General features: G+C 51.1%; 1 protein-coding gene across 6 annotated transcripts in view; it reads right to left on the bottom strand.

Annotated features, from left to right (window-relative positions):
* Positions 1 to 17,749, bottom strand: part of BCORL1 (BCL6 corepressor like 1) — a 60,821-nt gene extending 43,072 nt beyond the window's left edge. For 2 of the 6 annotated variants that reach the window (XM_068533681.1, XM_068533686.1), the window contains exons 1-2: positions 17,664 to 17,749; positions 16,285 to 16,364 (exon numbers count right to left, since the gene is read on the bottom strand). The gene's annotated coding sequence lies outside the window, so the exon portion shown is untranslated. Of the gene's footprint in view, positions 1 to 13,608; positions 13,643 to 15,282; positions 15,352 to 16,252; positions 16,365 to 16,933; positions 17,059 to 17,663 lie in introns of those variants that run through there. The other 4 variants (XM_068533682.1, XM_068533683.1, XM_068533684.1 and 1 more) reach the window with 4 other exon arrangements.
* Between the last annotated feature and the right edge of the window lie 2,975 nt (positions 17,750 to 20,724).

The following is a 20,724-nucleotide window of genomic DNA, read 5'->3' as shown; positions in this document are numbered from 1 at the left end:
TGATGACTCCCAAATCTGTATCTCTAGCCCTGACTTCTCTCCTTAGACCCAGACCAGAATTTCCAGCTGCCAGCAACTTGCTGTTAATTGGATGTCCACCGAGCCCCTCAAACTCAATGTGTCTCAAACCGAACTCATTATGTTACCATAAACCTGCTCCCCACCCCCACGCCCAGCGTGTTTCCTATCTTAGTTAATAGCACCACTATCCCCTAGCCTGGAAATTTCAGCATTCAACTCCTTCTTTCCCCCACCACCCACATGCAATCAGGAGTCAAGCCTTAATAATGCCATCTCCATCCTCTCCTTCTACCCCTCTCGCCACTGCCCTGATGCAGACCCTCATCATTTCTCGACCAGAATATTACACTAGCCTCTTAACTAGTCCCTCTGCCTCCAATCTCTTGATTCTACAATCAATTCATCTTCTAAAGAACCAGTTCGATCACATCACCCCCTCCCTCCTCCAAAGCTTTCAATAGCTTTCCTCTGTCTTCAGAATCAAGCCCACATTTCTTAGCACAGCATTCAGGGCCTTCCACAACCTGCTCTCAAACCTCCCCTCTAGCCTCCTCTTCAGCCACATCCTGCTATTTCCCTGCGCCCTTGCCACCCCGACTCCTGGCCCTTCCCTGAAGTGGCCTCTCCTGTGTCCCCTCTTCCTTTCTGTCCTCTCTCAAAGCCTAGCTTAAATGTCATCATGTCATCTCCCCAGCCCCAGCCCCTGGTCGGTTAACTCCTCCCTCTCTGGTTCTCCTCAAACATTTCATTCCCACCCCTACCACAGCACAGATTCTTAGTCCCTCTGCTGTGTGGTTAGTTGGGGATGTGGCACGTCTGTCTTGCCCCCACCCCCAGACAATCTTACTTACGGTAAGAAATACTGTCTTTTCTGTCTCTGGTTCTTCTGCAATATCTTACGTATAGTAAGTACTCAGTATATACGTGTTATATGGAAGTGAAACCTGGATGAGAATTGAGGTGGTGACCCTGAGAAATTACATGAAGCAAAAGAAACCTCCCTAAAAAGTATTCACCATGCTTACTATTTTAAAAAAACGTATTTCAATGAAAACGTTATGCATTATCTATAGCACACCCTTCCAAGCTGCCTGATTCTAGCCCAGTTCATTGTCTTTGGGTTATTTTGCACCTTTGTAAATTGCAGGTAACTGATGGATATGCAAACTCTGTCTTGTCCCATGCAGTTTGGATTGACTTTCCTCCCCACTGTGGAAAAACCAGTTTTGCCTCCATTTGCAATTCAATTCCTTTACTCCATATAAATTTGTGCTTTTTGGACTTTTTCTTTGAACCGGCTATAACATCTGTCTGGTTCTCTTGCTGATTAACGAGTAAAATAAAATCTTTAATACGTGTTCAGTTTTACATCTGTAAGAGACTGATGATTTTATCTTTTTCTGAAAGTTATCTTTAACATTCCTAAAACAGTTATGTGGGCTCACACATAATTTTAGAGATTTCCACAAGGGGTAAGACAAATGGGTTGACTGTCTGCGTCACATCAGGTCACCGGGATCCCACTCCCTAAACATCCCGGTTGATCAAGTTTTGACTGTTTCTTAGAGTATCTTGGAATATCCCAGTTTAGGAAACAATAGCTCAGCCTGTTGGCTGACCAGCCTGGGACAGAAATCAGAGGGGGTATCCTGGCATTTGGAAACAGAATAACGTATAAAATATCATTACCTAGATAAGGGAGTTTTTAGACCCCCCAAATCCCCAAATAACAATAACAACAACAAGAAAAGCAAGTAAAAACCAAAATAATTACCATACAATGTGCATTTTATGACTACCTAGAGAGCAAACCTGATCCTAGGCAGCCCCACTTTCACAAGATCCTGAAGATAGAGCATCTGCTTAAATCTCAGCCTCCCACTCTTCCACTATGATTTTGTCAGACCAACACCTCTTCTTACGTGAAGTCCTCTGCTGCTAATTAATAGTAGCCTTTGCGGAGGCAGGGAGGGGAGTGGAGGGGTAGAAAGCGCAGTCAGGAGAGCACAGAGCTAAGTGGTCTACACAAGAAGCAAAGATCGGTTCTCCTGAGCCAGAGAGTAGGCAAAGGGAACTTCTAAAGAGGCACCGGTGGCGTCAATGCCCACATAGGACAGGAGGAGTCAAGATGGACAATGCACACCAATATTTCCCAAGTCAGAATCACCGAGGTGCTGGTTCAAAATACAGATTCATAGGTCCCAGCCCTGGAATTTCTGATCCAGTAGGCCCAGGGTTTTGTTTTGTTATTATCATATCCGATCAAATTAATAACCGCTCAGCTGTACACTACGCCTCAGGAGAGGTGAGCAGAAAGGAAAAATCCTACAGACACGCCACACTTGGTAGGTTTCACTGGTGTACACACTTGGGGCCCAGCTTGCTTTTGCTCGTAGTGCCTGCACTCATGTGTGGTGTACAATTCTCAATCTCTCTCTCACTCCCTCTCTGATGGGAACCATCACATCAAAGGCAAAAGGCGAAGTTCCTAAAAGGAACTTGGAAGAAACCTGGTAATCTCAAGTGACCCAGGAAGCACAGGCACAGGGATACGAAATACCGCAAAGGATTTTCCCAGATGTCACAACCATGTAATTGCTAAGAAATGAACAGCTGCACGGCCCCAGAATCAAATGCTGGTCACTGCCTGGAAGGCAGCAGGACCACTGTGAGCTGTCCCCACTTTGGGGGGAAAAACTCAAAAGACACATCCAACTTGTGGTGAGAACAAAGGAGAACACATGCTCCACCAATCCAAAGTGATAAGTGTGGCTGAAAATATAAATAAAGAAAACTTTTTGATTAGGAAGGCACATGTACACATAAGTAAAAGGACTGACCAAGATACAAGGGAATGAATCCAAGAAGCGGGCGGCAAAAAGCAGGTAGCCAGGCACAATCACCACACTATGAAACAGGGGAAACCAAAGAGAAATGGACTAACAGGAGAGCAATAACCTTAAAATGGTGAAAAGAGCAGCTAAGCTGAGGGCGAGCAGGTAGTAGAAGAAAAACCATGATGAGGCAGAACTCTTTCCCCCAAAAATCCAAACGGAAAAAAAAAAATGCTCGAAGACAAGTGCAGGTGTGAAAGGCATAAAAGAGAAGCCCATAGCATATAACAACCAAAAAGGAAAAAAATGAAATAGGGGAACCTGAAATATTTCACCATAGTGGGCCAAACTGAAACACTGGGGGGAAGCACTGAAGGCAGACATTTTAGAAAAGTTTAGAGAGAATATGTTCTCAAAAGGGGAAGAACATCAAATTGTAGCCCAAGTTAGGGTTGGGGGAGTTGGTAATAAGGGACAGTCAGCACTAAAATCTCAAAGGAGATTGTACAGATTGGGTAGACTTTTTTGGTTCTGTTTTGAAAGGAAGATGCCAAAACAAGCAGATTTCACAACAAGGACAAGCAAAAGCATGCTCATCCTGCATGTGAGGAAGAGGAGGACATGACAGGAGGTAACAGAGCATCTATCTGACTTTTTTTTTTTTTTACGAAAGTAGACATTATTAAAAACTTTTAGTTTTTACCCCCGAAAATGACCAGACAGGGGACTTCCCTGGTGGCATGGTGGTTAAGAATCCGCCTGCCATGCAGTGGTTGAGAATCCACCTGCCAGTGCAGGGGACATGGGTTTGATCCCTGGTCTGGGAAGATCCCGCATGCCGCGGAGCAGCTAAGCCCATGGGCCACAACTACTGAGCCTCCGCTCTAGAGCCCATGAGCCACAACTACTGAGCCCGCGTGCTGCAACTACTGAAGCCCATGCACCTAGAGCCCGTGCTCCGCAACAAGAGAAGCCACCGCAATGAGAAGCCCGTGAACCGCAACGAAGAGTAGCTCCCACTTGCCACAACCAGAGAAAAGACCACGCGCAGCAACGAAGACCCAATGCAGCCAGAAACAATAAATAAATAAAATAAAATAATAAAATAAATTTATAAAAAAAAAAAAAAAAGAATCCGCCTGCCAATGCAGGGGACACAGGTTCGATCCCTGGCCCGGGAAGATCCCACATGCCGCGGATCAACTAAGCCCATGCGCCACAACTACTGAGCCTGTGCTCTAGAGTCCGTGAGCCACAACTACGAAGCCTGCGTGCCTAGAGCCTGAGCTCCACAACAAGAGAAGCCACCTCAATGAGAAGCCCGTGCACTGCAACGAAGAGTAGCCCCCGCTCACCGCGGGGCTAGAGAAAGCCCACACGCAAGAACGAAGACCCAATGCAGCCAAAAATAAATAAATAAATATATTAAAAAAATAAAAGGAAAGAAAAGAAAATGACCAAACAGGGTGTTTGTTAGTCTAGTGGACCAGTTCCCCAGAATCACATAGCTCCTTTTGTGGCCAAAGACCCCTTACATGCAGAACAACTGGTGCTGGCAACGCATGGCATACAACTAGGACCCCTACACATAGCATGAAGCCTGCCCATTTACTCCTGCTTGGACTCTACCATCCAGACAGTAAATTAGAAACTCGATTAAGAAGGCCTCAGTTAAACTAAATCTGGTAGTACTCCCCCAGGACTCTTTTGGTTCACACTGTCTTGTGACCTGGAAGCAATTATGACTTTAAAAAAATGACAGAGCCGGAAAATATTCCTCTTGAAGCCTGGCCCTGAATCTGTCCTCAAGAGGATAGGCGTGGCCAGTAGACAGTTAAAGAAGGAGGGCTGGGTCAGTGATGACTAATAAGTAAAGAAAACCAACTTTGGGACCTACTGCTCCAATAGAAATCCAGAGCCCTGGGGAAAGCTCCCGTAAGACAGAGGTATTCACATTCTGATTTCACAGAAGCAAAGGAAAGGCCACCCTACTACCCCACTTTGGGAAAAGCAGCATCTAAGACACCCCCAAGGAGATCCAAGTGATCACTGGCATTGAGATCCTAGGGAACATGAAAAGGCCTCGGCTTCCACCCAGTCACTGGAGTGCCTTTAGAGGGATGTCAAAATGTCTCAAAATCATTGTTTTCAACAGGAAAGTTTACACATACCCAACAAGGATAACTTTACCTGACTTTAGATATAGAACCCTCACCACAGGTCTTACCCTCCTTGTCCCTCTGCCTTCTTCCACGTGTAGGACTAGCATTCCTATTTCTCCTACTTAATTACGTATCCTAAACCTCACCCCCCAATGAGGAAGTTCTTCCAACTTAAATTGTTCTAATTTAATGATTTCCCATATGATATTCTAATATTCTCCTCTAGCTTTCCACTCAGTATCACTATCCCCTCTTCTTTCCCTACCATTAACCAAATACCATTCCTTGAAACTGAAGAGTCCCGTATACATGCCCCAATCACTTTGCTTCCCTTTATGCAAAACAGGTTCCTCTACCACTATACACCACCACACACAAACATACACACACACAAAATCAACTGAAAATAATCTGCTGGGCAATTGAAAGGAGGAAGGGGCCCTTTGCACTGTTCATCCCCACCTTCTATTCTAGCACTTCCTGGTTACCCTGAGGTTTTTTTTCCTATCCAAATAGTTCCACGAGTTCTACTCCAAGGGATAAGTCTTATAAGGGACACTGCACCCTGTTCCCAGATGCATTCATTCCTGTATTTACCGAGAAGGCTAAGGAGTTGTCTGCACACGGCTCTAGCACAGACACCTTCACAGACTCCTTGGGTACCTCCATGTTTGAAAACCCTGCGTTATAAACATTTATGAGACTTAGATACAAAGGAATGTTAACTATCTGCTAAACGCATGAGAGCTTACTCATTCAAATGAATAAATGTCGTTACCGACAAAGTAGTCACTTTGGAAAGCTAGACATTCATCTCGAAGCAGTGACCAAGGCTTGCGATCTCTTTGGAGCTCTCCCGGTGAGCATTACCATCCAAACCTTTCTCAGTCCAACTCACAGCCTTTTCAGTCTCCTCACGAGCGCTGAATCCATCCATTCAGAGTCATTTTGATGTTTTAAAACTGCCAAAACCCATTCAGAATCATCTAATCACACAGCGGCAGTACCCTTGAAGAATGATATACAGTTCACCGGCGGTAACCGTGGGTTTCACATCCGCAGTCGGCTGAATCCTGGGATGCAAACCTCGTGCGCGGATGCGAACCTCGTGCGCGGATGCGAACCCAGCGCGAGGATGCGAAGCTCGCGCGAGGATTCGAACCTCGTGCGCGGATGCGAACCTCGCGCGCGGATGCGAACCTCGTGCGCGGATGCGAACCTCGTGCGCGGATGCGAACCTCGCGCGAGGATGCGAAGCTCGCGCGAGGATTCGAACCTCGTGCGCGGATGCGAACCTCGTGCGCGGATGCGAACCTCGCGCGAGGATGCGAAGCTCGCGCGCAGATGCGAACCTCGCGCGAGGATGAGAACCTCGCGCGAGGATGCGGAAGGCCGACTGTGTTCTTTCTACTCCGCCATTTTTCGTCAGGGACTTGAGTGTCCACGGATTTTCGTCTCCATTTTGATATCCACGGGGGTTCGTGTAACCAATACCCCGCAGATACCAAGGGACGGCTGTACGCTAGTACCCAAAGCCTAAACTGGGGGGGGCAAAACTTGGAGGGTATTTTCAGCCCCCACTTCTCAACCATCTGAGACATCTCACTATGTGCAGTTACTATGTCATCTGCAAAAACTGAGAATAACACAAAAGCACTTGAACGGACCAAAGGTAATCGATTTCAGCAGTGAAGTAGGCAAAAACAAAAGTTTTAATCTCTCACGTATATTTTCATACCACCAGATCATTTTAGCTTTTCCACCCACTGCCAAGATACTTTTTTCCTATTATTCAAATAGTACTCACTTCCATTTCCTGCTGCAAGGAAATTATTTTACTCCATTTAAGGAAAATACCTCATCATAGCTTTAAACTGGACCTAGGCTCTAGGAACAAGATTTTGTACAACTTCTAGATGTCACAGATATCTAGAAAACCTAAACATCATGAAATTAATCAGTCCTTTTCCAAAGCCACCTCAAAATGTCACCCTAAGTAAGTAGGGTCATCCTTTGAGCACTTCTCATTTCTACTAGATCAAAAAAATGAGTTGGCTTTCCTCAATTTGGTCTTCAGCAGGACCATGTGAATATTTGGTGTGTCTTTCACACTCCAAAGTTGAATCATTGTAATCTGAGACTTCAGTCCCTTTTGTGATGCTTCTGTGCGTCCTCCCTGCCATAAACTGTGACAGTGGCTCTCAGGTCCTCCATTTCAGTAGACAGCATTCATGATATGGAATTTTTCACCTAAAGAGGATTCCTCCTCACCAAACTTTGGCCTTTTTTAAAAAAGCTCTCCTGGACCTCTTACACAAATATTTGGAGAGGCCATATCAGCCTATTTTTTTTTTTCTATTCTCTCACCCCAGAATATGGGCTTAACTCATTTTATATATTTACTCATTCAAAGGTACACACACACACACACACACACACACACACACACACAATTAGCTCACAGAATTTCAAACTCTCAATATTGGCTTAACCTGCTACCAGTCTATAGGTTTCTCAAGGCTAGAAAAAATATTTTCTACTTCTTTTAATAGTTCTTCCCAATAGTGTCTAGCATGACACAAAGCACACAATATGCGCTCGATAATTACTTGCTAAACTACGGGGAAAAACTAAAATTCCCTCTACCCCATACAGAAACCAAGAACAACCCCATGTAAAAAGCATTGGGTCAGGCTTCCCTGGTGGCGCAGTGGTTAAGAATCCACCTGCCAATGCAGGGGACATGGATTCAAGCCCTGGTCTGGGAAGATCCCACATGCCACGGAGTGACTAAGCCCGTGCGCCACAACTACTGAGCCTGTGCTCTAGAGCCCGCGAGCCACAACTACTGAGCACCCGCACCTAGGGCCCGTGCTCCGCAACAAGAGAAGCCACCACAATGAGAAGCCTACGCACCACAACGAAGAGTAGCCCCCGCTCGCCGCAACTAGAGAAAGCCCATGTGCAGCAACGAAGACCCAACGCAACCAAAAACTAATTAATTAATTAATTAGTTAATTTTTTAAAAAAAGCATTGGGTTTTTGAATTCCTTTTACTTCCCGTGCTCTCTCATAAACTTTCTCTTCTTTCTTCTCCTTACTTCCATGATAAAGAAACCACAGAAATAAAATAAAATTGGGCTGGGGCAAAACAATAAAGTCAACTTCCAATTATCTGTAGCTTAGCCACAGCTAATTTTTAAACCCAGCCGACTTATGGACTGCCTTCTGCCACTTACAGTAGATGTGTGCTCAGGGAACAACTCATTTTAATATTTGCCTAAGCATAATATAAATAGGAAGGTAGATCTGCTGGGGAGGGGGACAGGTAGAGAATAATAATGCATTTCTGAAGTCAAACAGAAATTATTAATCTGTTTACTGATCTAGTTTTAAATTGGCCTGGTATCACACTCTCCCTATATTGGCATAGCTGATTGTTGGCATCAAACTTCACTTTGGCTGCAGAGAGGGACTATATTTTACAGCCCATCATTTTTCTCTGCCCAAAAGTTTGGTTTGGGGATACCTGAGCTATTTGAGACGTTAATCTCTCCCATCCAATCACTGATGAACATCCTTGCCATAGAGCCATACCAGACCTGGGCTCTATCTACCAGCTCTTGTAGAACTTCCAGATGTCAGAGACAGCTGGAAAGCCCAACCAGTCATAATTAATCACAGCAGCCCTTTTCAGAAAGCAATGGCTTTTTAAAATGTCACCCTGGTAAACTACGTTTGGGTCATTTCTAAAGCACGGACCAAAATGTGCCCTGAAGTTTCGACTGGATATACACCCTTCAGTTCCTGCTCTGAAATACTAAGCGGGGTTACAGCAGAGCTGTTAAAGAAGCTGCCACTTCCACCTCAAAGGTGGATGCAATAATGCAGTGATGAGCCAAGCTCTTTCCTCCTACCACGTCGTAAATGCTAAATGTGTACTAATACAACAGGAATATGGAGAAAGAGCACAGAGAATCAAGATATAAGGGGAGCACTCAGGAGCTATTGATAGTTTTCTTTCTGCCACCATGTTTACCATCGTGTGATATAGAAAGGTAATGTCATAGGACACAATTGAATAAGAAAAACTAGATTATGCTATAATAATAGATGCCATTTACTGGGCACCTGCTATGGACCTGGCACTATAGATGCATCATCTTGTGTAATCCTCACAGCCCTGTGAGACTAGGATTATCATCTCCATTTTATAGATGAGAAAACTGAGGCTCAAGAAAGTTCCACACGACTAGGAAGTAGAAGAATGTGGACTGTAACTGAGGGCTGTATGTCTCCAAAGGCCTCCAGGTAATTCTGATGCGGGCTAAAGTCTGAGAACCACTGGACCACACTAACCCGTGCGTGGTACCACCAAGTCACGCTGAGTAAAGCCTCATCATAGTAAGACACCTAATCACCTCTCAGGTCCAGGTATAGAGTGCATCCACTCACTCCTGGGCTCAGAGCCACATGTAGTGCACTTCTCTATAGAACTTGGAAAAATGAAAACCTGCTTGCTCTCCTTGTCCCCGGACACCAGCATTATAACAAAACTCGACTGTACCCTTAAATGGCACTAACACTAAGATTTCTAGGCATACCTTAGCAATGAGGTAACCAAGTTTTGTTTCTTAGCAGACGGTCAAAGAAGCCTATAACACAAAACTTTGCCTGCCCCTCAGTACTCTCGATTCTTCATGGATACTTAGCTTAAGGTCTTCTTAAAATCCAAATGAAGATGTATCCTGCGTCACATACTCTCATGAATAAGCTAAAAATTACCCCATTTTACAAATAATAAATCATCTCTCTTCAAATTCATCACAATCCATTGGGCAGGGAGAATATGACCTTGACATGCAGCCTGCAGCCACTTTTTAAACAATGATTCACTTTTTAATGTTTCATGGGGAAAGGGTGGCTTCTGCTTTAAAAAAAAAAAAAAAAAAAAAAGAGGGAACCAGAACAGCATATTGGAATGATGGGGATAGAAACAGAGTTAAATTTTACTCTTGACTAGAATTCAACTTTAGTTCACCAAAGAAAGTTTTCATCATAAAAGAGTGCTTTTAAGTTATGAACAGTAGGAAAGCGTATGATTTAGAAGGACAACAGTTTCTACGTTATTTTAAGGATGACCATTCAAAAACTGGCGTTAATAAAGCCTAGTTTGTATGTGAGATTATATAAAATACTGTATAGCATCCTAGTGGCCGAAAGGTAGATTACTTCTTATTACCTCCCTCTTTGGCCGGTCAGACGCTAAACCTTCTGGCAAGCAGAGACTCACACCCAACTGGAACTCCAACATAAAGAAATTTCCTTTCTTTTGGAAAACTCAAAGGTCTAGGGCCTTCCTTCCCCCCTCATGTAATCATCAGTGGCTTCTCCTTTTCCCTGTCTATTTTATCCCAACAATTTCCACTTTCCCCAGCACTCTCTCCGTTCCACTCTAGTGTTCACTTTCCCACCCAACTCAACCATGAACTCCTCCTCTCTCAATCCCAGATGCTGGTTGACACTGGAAAACAGCTCTCTACCCTCTGAGGCCATTCTAGCCCATCTCAAACTTAGCTCAGCCTAGAAGCAATGAACCACTCCAGCTGTCCAACCCCTGATTAGCGCCTCTCCTCCATGCCCCCACTCCACCCTCCAATTCTGGCCCAAGGCTCTCAGGCCACTGTTCTTTATCCTGTTTCATTCTGGAATTTCCATCATCCATCTCCATATATCTAGGATTCCTCCCACTTGCAGACTGGAAAAACTGGTGTATTCCCACTTTCTCATTCTTTCAAGGCCATTCTATTCATGACGGTTAATTCCTTCCCCCATTCAATATCCTTACTTTAGTCTAGATTTTCTAATTCATGCTTAGACTTATAAGCCCTGGATCCCAGCTAACCTCTGCTTCCTGGGCCCTCCCAGGGCAGCGGCTATCAAAGGCAAGTTTTTACCTTCCCCACACCAGCTCCCAATGACATCTGAATAAACACCTTCCTCCTTTGGCTTGTTATCCCACCCTCTTTCTCTATTCTGCATTTTTCAGCCTGTATAGTATCTCTAAACTCCCTATTTCCTTATGTGTAAATATATTTCTATTTCTTCCTACATATCAGTTTCTCTGTAGCCCTATTTTTACCCAAGATCATCCGTCTCGGGCTTCCCTGGTGGCACAGTGGTTAAGAATCCGTCTGCCAATGCAGGGTACACAGGTTCGTGCCCTGGTCCGGGAAGATCCCACATGCCGCGGAGTAACTAAGCCCGTGAGCCACAACTACTGAGCCCGCGTGCTGCAACTACTGAAGCCTGCGCACCTAGATCCTTTGCTCCGCAATAAGAGAAGCCACCACAATGAGCACCCACTGCAACAAAGAGTAGCCCCCGCTCGCCGCAACTAGAGAAAGCCCGCGCGCAGCAACGAAGACCCAACGCAGCCAAAAATAAAAATAAATAAATAAAATTTAAAAAAAAAAAAAGATCATCCTTCTCTCTTGCCCAAACCTTACTGATTCTAGCATGGAAGTGTAAAGAGCCTTAAAGATTCTTCAAACTTTACTTCGGAAAACATTATCCTGGAGATTTCAAGGTTCCACTTTTTCCTACTTAGCCCTAACATGGAACCAGTGTCATCACCTTTCTTCCCTCTTCACTGTGCAACCAACCCACTTCTGACTTCTCTTTCTGCCTTCCTTCTTTCTAGTATTCAAGTCCTTTTCTCCCATAATTCTGTTCCCCTAAAAGAATACCCTCTCTAAAACCCATAATCCAGACTCATCATGTTGAGATCCTCTGCCCCCTGTACTAACCTTTTTTTTCCTATGTAGTGAACTGTAGCATGAGTAAAGCAAAGAGACCTCTGGAGGAACCCCCTTTGCTTCCCAAGAAAGTTTACATCACTGAGAAAGAAAGGGATCCTCCTTCCCTCCCTATCCTCTCCTGGCAAATCAAAACAATCAGCTCTGCAAGTGCCCTTGGTACAGCCACCATTACTTGTGGAAATCCCCTCCACTCTGCCCAATCCAGACTCCAACTGCAGAACTTCCCAGGGACTTAGCTTTCCTCTGCCCTGTCCCAACAATTTGCCATCTCTTCCTTGTGGCCTCAAGAACTAGTCCTCCTTAACCGAGACATCAGAGTCCTCTCCCCTTCCTTCATCAGCAACTTCTCAGGGCCATAACAAAAAGAAACCTACCTACCTTTGCTGCAAAGCTAGCAACGGGGTCAACCCTCTTAACATCAATTTGAGTAAGTCTCTGTGCCCCATGGCCTGTGACTCTTGTCCGCTATATCCACCCCAAGGGCAGCTGCCTCAGTTGCCATATCAAAAGATGAGACTGCCTAGCAATATCCACATAGCTTAGTCAGATGGCCATGTCCCTCCTCAACTCCATCAGCCTTCAGATTCTCTTAACTTGCATCACCAAGCCTCCTGCTCCTCCTAGCTCCCCCAGTCTTTCCTACTAACTTCGCTTCTCCATCAAAATTTTACAGGTTCCTCCCCCTGCATTTTGCTTCTATTTGGAGCCTCTGGATGATTCTTGGGATTAGGTTACCCCATTTAATCCTCCAGTGGAATCCTCCAAATTTCTTTCCTACATACTGTCCTCTTCAGTACTACATGGTGACATCACCATCCAATTTAAGTACCCCTAAACTCTGCTCCATTGTGCTGCCTACCATCTCTCCCCAAATAAAGCTTCCTCTCTCCCAACATTCAAGGACAGGACAGGTAAACAGAAAATTAGATGACCTTTAAAGTCCCTTCCAACCTTGTAATTTTATTATCAACCTAATCTACTCCCAACCCCGAATACATACCCCATTCATTTCCCCCGAAAAACGTTTCAGCAGTGTGACTTTGAGAAATAGCCTTCTAAGTTGAAAGAACCACGGGCTAACCAGGGTAATGCAAACCTACAGTTGCACCCCCAGAAGTCTCACCAAACATTTCTGCAATTGTACTCCACCTCTGTGCCACGGGGACTGCCTCCAAACTGCCTTGAGAGTATTCCGCTGCCGCAGAAGTTACAGGGCCCCCTTCCCACACTCGCATAAAGAGCCCCTAAACCCTGGGCTAGATGCGTCCTCACCAAGGTACGCCTGTCCTTACTGTCTACTCTAGGAGACACCAAGAATAAATAAGTATCACCGCATCGACAGCTTCGTACAGCCAACACTTAAATTTTTCAAAACAATAAAACAAAACCAGAGTGCTTCCACGGGGGGGGGGGGGCGGGCGGAATAGAAGGGCACCCCCACCGGCCTCCCAGGTTTGCAGTGTGGTTCCCTCCCGCCTTTCCCCTCGACCACGTCTTTCCCTACAACAATCTCCCACACCTCCATAACTCGAAATCCCCAGCTGAGGTGCGGCCGGCTCCTCCCAGCCTTGCCCCGGACGTCCCTCTGGCCCAGCCTTCCTCTCGGCGGGACCCCAGCAAGAAGGGCCCCCTCCATCGTCCAGCTCACCTCCCGGTCCCTTCCCGGGCCTCTGGGCACCCCCGCAGGGCTCTGTCCCGAAGCAGAACCTCGAGAAGCCAAGCCCACGAGGCCCGTCGCGGGACCCACCCCCCGCTTCCTTCTCCCAGCACCTCGTCCTCCATGCACCCGGCCCCCGGGGCTCTTCGTCGTCGTCGTCCCGGCTCGTACCGCCCCCCGTCGGGGGCTCCACCCCCCGCCTGCACCCGCCCCCAGGACGGTCCCCTCCCCACCGCGCGCCGCCTGCGCCCTCTGCCCCGGCACGGGACTCCCTTTGGCCTCCGTTCCCCGCCCAGAAGCGGCGGCGGCGGCGACGGCAACGGCTGCGGCGGCCCCAGCAGGAGCAGCAGCGGCGGCGGCGGCAGCGGCGGCGGCGGCAGCAGCGCCGCCCCGGCCCCGCCCCGCCGCCCGCCGGAGCCCCACGCCCCGCCCGCCCGCCCCGCCGCGGGACTGCTCCCCCCAAAGCCCACCACTAAGCACCCCCCCACCCCAGTCCCCAGCCGCGATCCGTTCGAATCCAGCTCCGCCAGGCCTGCTGTCCGTTCCTCACGCCCCTTAGGACCCGGGGTGGGGGAGCCCTGGGGTTCGCGGCCATCCCTCTCCCTCCTTCTCCAAGGGCTGGGGGATTGCCCCCGATCCCGAAACCCGGCCCAGTAACCGGAGCCTCCCTCCTTGCAGCCCTCAGCTTCGCTCTCAGACCCCTTGCTTCCAGGCCTGGCGCGAAGCGGGTGGAGAGCTTGCACGCCGGATCTCCCCCCTGGCTTGCCGGGGCTAGTATGAATTGCCCCCGATCTCATCCTCCTTCAATTTAAGCCCCCTCCCCGCCGCGCCCGGCCCGGCGGCCCCCGCCCCTAGAGCGAGGGCAGCGGAGCCAGGGCGCTCCGAAGTCATCCCCCGCCTTTTTTCCAGGGACTCGGATAATTGCCCCTGCCCCCATCACAGCACTCCCACTCCCGAACCCAGGCCCCGCCGCCACCTAGGGGTACCCCTTACCCTACGGTTCCTGCACCCCGACACCAGGGAGAAAGCAGCCCTTAAGAGCACCCGTCGCACCTCCCCTCTGAGGTTGGAGGGTATTTTCTCCTGGTCTCTTCAGGACTTCATCACGGACAGCCCCCCCCCCCAAAAAAACAAGCCCTTTCTCGCCCTGCCCTGCTGGCCAGCCTCCCTTCGGATCGTCGGATCCTTGTATCAGGGGGTTGGGGCCAGGTAGTTAACAAGACCGTAGCCTTCACCTCCCTTTCCGAGGAGTGGGGTAATTCCAATGGTTCCCCCCCCCCAGGATCAACCCGACCCCCGTTTCCATGGAGACCCCCGCCCAGCCGGGATGAAGACTCTCGGATCGTGGCGAACAAGTCTCACCTGGCTAAGGGAGAAGGGGTGAGGAGGGGGTAGGGTAGGGCAAGAATGGGGTACGAAGGTGGGAAGTGGAGGGGAGCTGTCCCGAAGGGAGGGGCGAGGACAGAGCGAGCTCCAGGGAGCGCTACGTCCGGGGACACGAAGAGGACGGCGCCCCCGGGGGGCAAGCAGAGCGGCCGCGGGGCGAAGAAGGGACAGGGTTGGGGAAAGGCTTGAGGTAGAAAGGAGCGGGTGGAGGATACGAGAAAGCCGGGGAGTCAAAAGGGGTGGAGGGGTTGGAGGAGAGAAAAAAAAGACGCACCTGTTCCCGAGTCGGCTCCGCGGGGAGGCTCAGGCCGCCACCCGGACTCCCTCTTACCCCCTCTGAGCCACCACCCGCCTAATACTGCCCCGATCTGATGCCCCCTCCGCCCCTTATTGCCACCGACCTCCTTCTCCTCTCTCTCGGCGGCGGCGGCGGTCGGACTCTAGGAACTGAGAGGAAGAAGGGAGGGCTCAGCAAAGCGGAGGAGAGACAGAGCCACACACTGGCAGCAGCCGCGGCGAGCGAAAGAGTGAGGGGGAGAGCGGTGTGTGTGTGTGTGTGTGTCTGTGTGTGCGAGCGAAGCCTGGTGGAGTGGGTGCCGGTCGCAAGGCTCGACGGGAAGTGGAGTCCGGTCGGGTTCGCGGGCGGCGCCAGCCACCGCTCCGCGGGACTACAACTCCCAGAATGCCGCCTGTCCGGGGGGAGGAATGGGGAGGAGGAGGCGAAGGGAGGGAGAGAGCAAGAGAGGGAGGGACGAAAGCAGGGAGCAAGCGGCGGCGAAGGGGGCAGAGCCAAGCAGCCCCGGTGACACTGGGAGGGGAGGGGAGGAGGAGGGGATCGCTGCGAGGACCGAGCGGATTCCGGAGAGGGAGGCAGCGGTGGCTGCAGCAAGCCGGGCAAAAAGCTAGACTCCCAGGAGAGGCGGAGGCGCTCAATTCGAGAGGCTGCAGGAGCTCCACGCCCCCCCCCCGTACGCCCCACGAAGGGGGAGGTTGAGGAAGGGAAATGATCAGTGCACCACGGCCAGGGGTTTCTCTCTTTCTTCCAACGCTCTCCACCTTATGCCCCGACCTGACTTTCTCAGGCCACTGGTGCTGGATCCAGTGTGCAAATCCGGAGACCCCAGATCTCCCCTGCCCGGCAGCACAGAGCAGACACATTCAGTCCCCTTCTCCCAGGGGCCTGAGGGAGGCTCCCCTTGCTGGCAGGGCGTGACTCCCCCCTTCTTCCCGCCCCCCCTCATCGCCACCCCTCATCTCCCTCCCCGGAACCCCTCCCTTGAAGCCGGGGCTCGCGTCTCCCTCCCAGCCAAGAAAGGGAGTCCCTCGGGGGCGACTACCCAGCCCCCTCCCTTATACTGGGCCCTTACCCACCAGTATCCCCTTCTTAGCGTTGCCCCCCTCACCGAAGTAATAGTGGGGGCGACCCGAGTTGGACTGGTGGCTACTTTCCCTCCGAGACTAGCCGTCCTTGGCCACGCCGACCCTGTGTAGAGACAGAGAAGCACATTAATTCTCCCGTTCCCCCCCCTCAAGTTCGGATCCCCGTGGAAATGGCTCACAAGGAAAGAGGGGTTGGTAGTGGAAGTGAGCTGGGGGTGAATCCCAATCCTCAAACCTCATCCCAGGCGTGGAAATCCAGGGATTCGTCCCCTTCCTTAAAAGCCATCAAATCGCTTGCGGGGGGGCGTTAGTTGGGGGTAGATTATCTAAACCCCAATGTCCATGCTACTCGAAGCGACGCTACATGTAGGAATAAGATAGGAACTAGGCTGCCGCCGCGAGAGGAAAAGTATTACACCCCCCCCCCCGCCGTCGTCCACCCCCAAACACACAACCCTAGGAGATCAGATGGCCGAGTAAGGGGCGGGGGGAGGCGGTGGGAGTGCTGGAGAGTGAAAGGGTTGCGGCGGGGAGGGTCCGCGGCCCCCTGAGAGCAGAATCCAGATGCTAAAGAGGTGGGTGGGGGGGGGTGCGGCATAATTGCAGACAGTGTCTCTCCTAGCTTTTCCCGGAATCGCCACCGAACACCGTCTAACACTCGTAGTTGCTTACCAGTCAATCCCCTAGCCCCATTTGTGCGCTTGAGGCTGCCGGAGCCCGGGAAGCCCGGGCACAAACTCCGCGGAAGCTGGCCTTCGCCGCCGCCGCGCTGCCGCGGGCCTCCCTCCCTCCGCTGGCGGCCCCGCCGATCTACCTTCGCCCCCGGCCGAGGCCAGACCCCGCTCGCAACTCCACGCCCCTACTCCACCCCCGGCTCCCCCTCCCCTCGCCCTCTCCCCGCTGGTCCGGCCCAGCCCCTAGCGCCGCCCCGCCCTACTGCTCGGTCCCGAGCCCAGCAAGTGCCCCGAACTCGCCCCCCGCCCCCACGCCCAGGCCAGTCCGGCCGGGCCTGGTTTCCCCCTCCCGCCGCGCCCCGCCCCCGAATCCACGTCCTACTTCGCCACCCAACTCGGCCCGATCCGGGTTCGGCCCGCGCCCAGGCCACCGGAGTCCCCGGTTCGGTCCGGTGTACGGCCACCCACCCCGCCCTTGCCTGGGTGCCGGCCTGGCCCGCTGCCTGCGCCCGCCGAGCCGACTCAGGCGCGCGGTCCTGGTCCCGGTCCCGGTGCCGGCCTCGGTCCCGGCGGCGTTGCCGCGTCTCGCCACGAGGGCTGGGTCCACGCAAGATCCGAACCCGCGCGGGGTGGGGGCCGAGGAAAGCAAGTTTCTTTATCTTCTCTCCGCCCCCGCCGCAGGGCCGCGCCGTCCCCCCCCTTCCCCGCTCCCACGGAGCCCCCTTCACCTGGGCAGAGCCCCTCGGCCGCTGTCGCAACTTTGCTCTTCTCCACGCTGCCGGGGAAGCGGGCGAAGCGGGAGGAGGAGGGAGGTGGAGGGGGGTGCTGGGATCAGGCCGCTGGGCTCCGGGAGGACACGTGGGGGAGGAGGGGAAGGAGGAGGAGGAAGGGGGGGCGGGCCTGCAGTTCTCGGGGCTCCCCCTGCCAGCCCCGGGGAAGCCGGAACCTCGCCGGGCAGCCGCAGACCCCGCACTGGCCACGGGGGAAGAACGGAGCCACCTTCCCCGGCCAGCCCCTGGCTCCAGGAAGGAGGGGGGGCGAGCAACGCCGCTCGGGGTCGGAGAGCAAGCGTTTTCGCTCGAGCTTTATGTGTGGCTCTCTTTCTCCGTTTAGCCTCTGTGTATGGGGGGGGTTAGGGTCTTGCCTGCGGGGGGGACGGACGCCCCGCCGGACGCCCCGCCCCTCTCCCGGCCCCCCACTTCCCTAACCCGGGCGACCTCGGTGCGTGGCTCCGGCACGGGCACCGAGGCCGCTCGCGGGTGCAGCCCCAGCCCCGGCGCCGAAGTGGGACAGGTGCTGGGGAAGGGAAAATGCCGGGGCTCGCTGCCTCGCCTCGCGTCTCCGGGGTGGCCCACCCTTCGTGGCAACGGCCGGGGCTGCAGCCCCCCTGGGCAGAACTCAAAGGGCAGCCCCCGGCCTGGGCGTGGAGGCATCTGGGTGGGGGGGCGGGTAGGAGTGAGAGGCCCGAGGGAGGAAGGAGGAGGGGGACGAAAGGTCTGTAAAGGGGGGAGCCTGCACGACTCGGGCCGAAAACCTGGCTCTCTTTCCCCGGGCTCCTCAGTCACCAAACTGAACCCCTTGACCCTTACCCTTTACCCTAACGACTCCTCTCCTGGCCAAAGGAATAAATCCTCGTATGTGTTTACATCCCAGGCTATCCCCGGCACTGAAGGGCTGAGAAGCCTGCGGTCCACATTGGAACTCTGATGACTTTACATTAACTCTGAGGAGAGCAGCTTGCGATGGAGCTGAAGCTGCCGGGCGGACTTACTTTCAGTCTTAGGGTGTTTCTTAGCAGCTCCAACCCTGAGTCGGTGGTGGGGACTTCAAAGGCATCGCCTCAACCTAGAGGGTATTAGGGGAGGTGCCCTGCAGTTCCTGGAGGGTTCAGGGCTTTGTAAACGGAATGTGAAATGAATAGCAGGAATTTGAAAAAACAATCTTTAATGTGCAGATATATTGATATTATTTATTATATATTTATCTATACTAAGGAAGCCAGAGGGTGATGTGGACTGGAAGGAAGCCCTGCAGGATTAATGTCTTCCTCCTCCCCTCCTCCCCGCCCCCCTCCTTTGTCCTAGGCCCAGAGGTTCCATCTCTAAGCTGTGGGGTGTCTTCTCTCCTTCTCTCCTTTGGAAGGACTTTAGAGATGGCAGTTGAGACTTGCCTGGTATGTCTCCCTCACCTGGTTTGAAGGATGTGTGTGAGTATTGCGGAGGAGGGCAAGCCACTAAGGCTGCAGTGGCTTTGCTGCTGGATGAGGCCTGGTGTTCTACGACCCCTCTTGCTTGTCCTCACCAACGTCAAAATCTGTTGCCAGCAGTGTGGACATACCGCTTGCCATTTTGCTTTGCTTTGGGAACCTCTTCACTAGCTGTTTTACTTGACCACTCCTGCCCTGCCATGCACCCCACACACACCTTAAAAAGTGGCCTAAGTTGCACCAAGGGAAAGTGAAGATTGGGAAATGATTTGTTTAAGCTAATCAACATATGAACTCGAAATGCATTATTAAGGGGGGAAATTGCCTCTATCAGGCCTGATAATGCAGGCCCCACCACTTCTGCTTTGATTTAAATTGGCTGTCTTCACTGATTTTAATTAATCTGGTAATTACTAAATCTCCACGTCTCTTAAGGCCCTTAGGGCCTTAGGGCTACTTTGCTCCTTGGTTTGAGGCTGAAACAGATTCTGGACACCTCCGTTCCCACTCGTCTGTGTCTCACCATTTGGCTGCATCATTTATCTGGCGAAATATAGGTTGGGGCAAGATGGTTATTTCCTGGCTGAAGCCCTAGCATTTCTGAGCCTTTTCCTGTTGGGGGGCCACACTTCCTGCCCTACAGGAGATGATGGGAAACCAAGGAGCAGGGTGGGGAGAGCTGTGGGAAACCTTGTAAAGAATGTAGAGTTTAATGATTCTTTTATTTGAGGCTAGAACCACAACATCATCATAATAATACCTTACCTTTGTACAACATCAGAGTGTTTACAAAGCCCTTTCACTTGTGTTATTTCATTTGTTTCTCACTACAACTCTTGATGTTGTAATTGAGGAAACTGAGTCCATGAGCAGCTATGAGTGGCTTGCTCAAGGTCATATGGCTAGTGAGTGCCTGAGCCAGGATTCAACCCCAGTAGTCCTGTTTCCACATCCGGAGCTCTTTTTAATATGGAATAGCGCCTCCATTTCATGTCAAAATATTCCTTTTCAGGCAGGATTGTTTTTCTAATTGTTTCTCCCATCGATAACAGCTGGACTCAGAGAGGCAGCTTGGTGTAATGGAAAGAGGATTGTTTGGAGAGTTCTAAGAATCAGATCCCAGTCCTGTCTTGTCGATAGCTAGCAGTGTGACCTCAAGCAAGCCCTAACATTTAAGTAGTGCCAGCCTGATGCCCGGTACTGTATTTTGGGTCTTCCCCCTGCTCTAAAATATGGAAATCAATGCACCTGTCATACCTCCCTTACAGGGACACCCCTGAGCATCAGATGAGATAATGGATGGGAAAGAATTTTGTACACTGTAAACCACTGGGCTCATGCAAGAGTTATTATTATCAGCATTGGCACCACCAGCCTCCCTAGGTGTAGCTCAGAGACCTAGGGGTGACACTGGCCTGGGCCCTACCTTCCTGAAGCTTACCAGACAAAACAGGGCACTTGGGGGTGGGGGGGTCCCAGGGTAATTTAAGCTCCAAACCAACCTCTGGCTAAATTCATAGGATAATTGCTTCAATTCTCTGCTTTATTCTGCAATCACAGGCCTTGTCTCTCTGATAAAACAG

This window comes from Eschrichtius robustus, chromosome X, assembly GCF_028021215.1.
Source record: "Eschrichtius robustus isolate mEscRob2 chromosome X, mEscRob2.pri, whole genome shotgun sequence".
Taxonomy (NCBI): Eukaryota; Metazoa; Chordata; class Mammalia; order Artiodactyla; family Eschrichtiidae; genus Eschrichtius; species Eschrichtius robustus.
The sequence above is the reverse complement of the archived record's forward strand: the minus strand, read 5'-3'. Positions and strand labels throughout refer to the sequence as shown.